The 5,358-nt window shown below is 56.7% G+C and overlaps 1 pseudogene; it reads left to right on the forward strand.

The window, feature by feature from the left end:
- The first annotated feature begins 2,933 nt into the window (after positions 1–2,933).
- LOC130283587 (U2 spliceosomal RNA) lies at positions 2,934–3,041 on the forward strand (annotated as a pseudogene).
- The last annotated feature ends 2,317 nt before the right edge of the window (positions 3,042–5,358 follow it).

A 5,358-nucleotide genomic window follows, 5' to 3' on the forward strand; every position in this document is an offset into this window, starting at 1 on the left:
TGTTACATATAGCTTCCAGGCCAATCATGACACATTATAGGGATGATTCCAGTGACTGATAAAACCCTGTGCACTGCATTGTGGGCACCATCTTGGAGAGAAAAAATAAGCAGAGCCCTGTATTCAAATCACACCTGTGCACAATTTGTATGCATATCGTGGGAACAAGATTTGAAAACAGGGCTCGGCTTCCTGCTGACTGTCAATCACGGATGGGAGGGGGAGGCGTTCTAGTCCAATAAAATCATTTTTCTATGTTATAGAAGTTCAGACAGATATATGACCGTGAACCTCATGACTCCGAGGAGACCATCTCAACAGCCTCATCTCTACCTGTCCCGACCTTCTTGGGGAGCCTCACATGGAGCGTCTAAGGCGCTGTCTCCCAACCAGGGGGCCTCCAGCTGTTGCATAACTACAACTCCCAGCATGCCCGGACAGCCAACGGCTACAGCTAGAGACACCCTGGTTGGGAACACAGCATTAAGGAGTGTGATTTTCTGTGGGTCACACTAGTGATCACATGACTCAGTTACAGTAATAAAATGCATTGAAACAACGGCTGTCTGGGCATGCTGGAGACATATTTTTGCAACAGCTGGAGGCACCCTGGTTGGGAAACAAAGGTCTATAGATCTTGTGTTCTACATCATGAGGTGGAAACAATGGTTGGCCTTTCAGACGTTAATAGGATAATGAATCCGGTGGGGGGAGCTCTGGCTGCGGTGGTGGTGGGGGTGCTCCGGCTGCGGTAGGGGGGGGGGGGGGAGGGAGGGGACCAGTAACCAGAACCTCTGTCTCTGCTTCAGGGCGGATATTTGGTGTTTGTGGAATCCAGAGAAAATAATGTGTGTGCCAGCAGTATGGCTTCCCGCAGGACTCCACACGGTGCGTCCGGGTGTGTGTGAGGTGCGCTACTACAGAGCCCTCTGCATGAGGTGCGCTACTACAGAGCCCTCTGCATGAGGTGCGCTACTACAGAGCCCTCTGTGTGAGGTGCGCTACTACAGAGCCCTCTGCGTAAGGTGCGCTACTACAGAACCCCCCACTGTGAGGTGCACTACTACAGAGCCCCCCACTGTGAGGTGCACTACTACAAAGCCCCCCACTGTGAGGTGCACTACTATAGAGCCCCCACCGTGAGGTGTGCTACTACAGAGCCCCCCGCCGTGAGGTGAGCTACTACAGAGCCCCCCACTGTGAGGTGAGCTACTACAGAGCCCCCTGCTGTTAAGTGCGCTACTACATAACCCCCTGCCCTGAGGTGCGCTACTACAGAGCCCCCAGCCCTGAGGTGCCCTACTACAGAGCCCCCCGCCGTGAGATGCGCCACTACAGAGCCCTGACTATGAGGTGCGCTACTATAGAGACCCCCACTGTGAGCTGTGCTACTACAGAGCCCCCACTGTGAGCTGCACTACTACAGAACCACCTACCATGAGGTGCGCTACTACCGAGCCCCCTGCTGTGAGGTGCGCTACTACAGAGCCCCCTGCTGCGAGGTGCGCTACTACAGAGCCCCCATTGTGAGGTGCACTACTACAGAGCCCCCCCGCTGTGAGGTGCGCTACTACAGAGCCCCCCCCGTTGTGAGCTGCGCTACTACAGAGCCCCCCCGCTGTGAGGTGCGCTACTACAGAGCCTCCTGTTGCAAGGTGCGCTACTACAGAGCCCCCCGCCGTGAGATGCGCCACTACAGAGCCCTGACTATGAGGTGCGCTACTATAGAGACCCCCACTGTGAGCTGTGCTACTACAGAGCCCCCACTGTGAGCTGCACTACTACAGAACCACCTACCATGAGGTGCGCTACTACCGAGCCCCCTGCTGTGAGGTGCGCTACTACAGAGCCCCCTGCTGCGAGGTGCGCTACTACAGAGCCCCCATTGTGAGGTGCACTACTACAGAGCCCCCCCGCTGTGAGGTGCGCTACTACAGAGCCCCCTGCTGTGAGGTGCGCTACTACAGAGCCCCCCGTTGTGAGCTGCGCTACCACAGAGCCCCCCCGCTGTGAGGTGCGCTACTACAGAGCCTCCTGTTGCAAGGTGCACTACTACAGAGCCCCCCGCCGTGAGATGCGCCACTACAGAGCCCTGACTATGAGGTGCGCTACTATAGAGACCCCGACTGTGAGCTGTGCTTCTACAGAGCCCCCACTGTGAGCTGCACTACTACAGAACCACCTACCATGAGGTGCGCTACTACAGAGCCCCCTGCTGTGAGGTGCGCTACTACAGAGCCCCCCGCTGTGAGGTGCGCTACTACAGAGCCCCCTGCTGTCAGGTGCGCTACTACAGAGCCCCCCGTCGTGAGGTGCGCTACTACAGAGCCCCCTGCTGTGAGGTGCGCTACTACAGAGCCCCCCGTCGTGAGGTGCGCTACTACAGAGCCTCCTGTTGCAAGGTGCACTACTACAGAGCCCCCTGTTGCAAGGTGCACTACTACAGAGCCCCCTGCCATGAGGTGCGCTACTACAGAGCCCCCCGCTGTGAGGTACGCTACTACAGAACCTTGCACTGAGGTGCGCTACTACAGAGCCCCCTGCCGTGAAGCGCTGCCCCTGCCCAACTCCTCTGAATTGTGTTGAGCGCATATATTCGAAATGCAAATTTATACCGTGAATATCGCAATTAAAAAGAACCGAACAGCGAATATCGAGAACATAGGACGAATATTCCCCCCTATATTCTCTGCCGCTCATCATTACCTCTGAACCCTCCTCCATAACCAGCTCCTTATGTCGCGCGTGTGATCCTCGCCCGTCCTCCACCTAATGTACAACACATGGCGCGCGCTCCGCAGCCTCACACGTGCACACAGCGCTACTGTACTGGGGGAGCCGCCCCCGCACCAAGAGTAATCGCCCCAATCAAAAAGAGGAAAACCAGTGTGGGCGCCATTCCAGTTACTATGGGGAGGGTCACCCAGCTTTCCCAGACTTCTCGGCCTTTTGGCTAAGATCAAGTGTAGTATCTGTTCTTATCAGTTTCATGCCGGTGGTACACTACGCCGGTATGGGGCTGGTGGGAATGGGTGCTGCATGGAGGGGGCAGGTGTACCAGGGCGTTCCGGGGCTGGTTCTGAGGAATCAACTCGACGGCTGCCCCCATGTGACCTGTTCCCTCCGGGTCTCGCCATGAGGCTGAGAGGGTCTAGAGCCGAGGTACTTTTGTGCCGCGGGGAGTGGTGACCCCGAGGTGCCGAAACTCACTGGGAGGATGGACTCACTGATTTGAAGCACGGGCACCATGATCTCTGCTCCTTGTGGCACTCACCTCTTGATTCCCGGCCTTCTGGCTCGGATTAGAGAAATGTTTATAGATCCGGCCGTATATCTGCGCAAATTCACTTATTTATTTCTTTTTGTCACTGTGTCACTTTTTGCGTGTTGTGTGTCCACAGGATTGTCAGGATGCGGTGCCCTTCTGGGGGTCCCTCCTGGCGGTCTAGGGGAGGTGTGTGTGGCTATTAGGTTCCGCACCTCCCTGCAAACACCGGGGTACTCCTGCTTTGGCAGGGTACCTACCGTTATCGGCTCTGCGGGCAGATACCTTGGCTAACGCCGGGGGATGCCGGGAGCATTTGTGGTCCCCTAGTAGCTTCGGCGAAAAGGGACATCGAACCTGGAACCTCGCAGGTACCTTTTGGTCCGGAGGTGAAGGGTAACGTTTGTTGGGGGTCTCTGTCCTATCGGAGAAGGGCTTGCGATATTCCGCATCCTCTGTGCACGTTTTTGTAGTGTGACACGTTTGCACTTTTTCTTGCACTTTGGGTGAATCGAGAGAACGTTCCTCGGCAAAAAAATAAACAAATACTGGTTATATAGTAAGAAGGGCAGACGGGGTCCGAGGAGCCCCCAGAATATTCTCTTCTGATACAGTGATAGGCCCCAAAAGAGTTAGTAACCAATCATCACCTGTATATGTGATAACAAGGGGTTAATATTGTCCCAGGGAACGTTCAGTCCTCCAGAGCAGCGAACATCTGTTATATCAGGCAGCAGCTTATCCCTCCCAAACTCCCCCATATACATGCACACTCCACTCAGCAGAAAAGGTACAGGGAAATATGACGCTGCCAGACATCTCTCTCCACTGCAGACTCCTCTGTCCTCCCCCAGACTCCTCTGTCCTCCTCCTCCAGACTCCTCTGTCCTCCTCCTCCAGACTCCTCTGTCCTCCTCCTCCAGACTCCTCTGTCCTCCTCCTCCAGACTCCTCTGTCCTCCTCCTCCAGACCCCTCTGTCCTCCTCCTCCAGACCCCTCTGCCCTCCTCCTCCAGAATCTTCTGTCCTCCTCCTCCAGAATCCTCTGTCCTCCTCCTCCAGACACCTCTGTCCTTCTCCAGACTTCTCTGTCCTCCTCCTCCAGACTCCTCTGTCGTCCTCCTCCATACTCCTCTGTTCTCCTCCTCCTCCTCCTCCAGACTCCTCTGTCCTCCTCCTCCAGACTCCTCTCTCCTCCTCCTCCACACTCCTCTGTCCTCCTCCTCCATACTCCCCTGTCCTCCTCCTCCATACTCCCCTGTCCTCCTCCTCCAGACTCCTCTGTCCTCCTCCTCCAGACTCCTCTGTCCTCCTCCTCCAGACTCCCCCGTCCTCCTCCAGACTCCTCTGTCCTCCTCCTCCAGACTCCCCCGTCCTCCTCCAGACTCCTCTCTCCTCCTCCTCCTCCAGACTCCTCTGTCCTCCTCCTCCATACTCCCCTGTCCTCCTCCTCCAGACTCCCCTGTCCTCCTCCAGACTCCCCTGTCCTCCTCCTCCAGACTCCCCTGTCCTCCTCCTCCAGACTCCTCTGTTCTCCTCCTCCAGATTCCTCTGTCCTCCTCCTCCAGACTCCTCTGTCCTCCTCCAGACTCCTCTTTCCTCCTCCTCCAGACTCCTCTGTCCTCCTCCTCCAGACTCCTCTGTCCTCCTCCTCCGGACTCCTCTGTCCACCTCCTCCATACTCCTCTGTCCTCCTCCTCCAGACTCCTCTGTCCTCCCCCAGACTCCTCTGTCCTCCTCCTCCAGACTCCTCTGTCCTCCTCCTCCAGACTCCTCTGTCCTCCTCCTCCAGACTCCTCTGTCCTCCTCCTCCAGACTCCTCTGTCCTCCTCCTCCAGACCCCTCTGTCCTCCTCCTCCAGACCCCTCTGCCCTCCTCCTCCAGAATCTTCTGTCCTCCTCCTCCAGAATCCTCTGTCCTCCTCCTCCAGACACCTCTGTCCTTCTCCAGACTTCTCTGTCCTCCTCCTCCAGACTCCTCTGTCGTCCTCCTCCATACTCCTCTGTTCTCCTCCTCCTCCTCCTCCAGACTCCTCTGTCCTCCTCCTCCAGACTCCTCTCTCCTCCTCCTCCACACTCCTCTGTCCTCCTCCTC

The sequence above is a fragment of the Hyla sarda genome, chromosome 7 (assembly GCF_029499605.1).
Source record: "Hyla sarda isolate aHylSar1 chromosome 7, aHylSar1.hap1, whole genome shotgun sequence".
In the NCBI taxonomy this organism is placed as follows: domain Eukaryota; kingdom Metazoa; phylum Chordata; class Amphibia; order Anura; family Hylidae; genus Hyla; species Hyla sarda.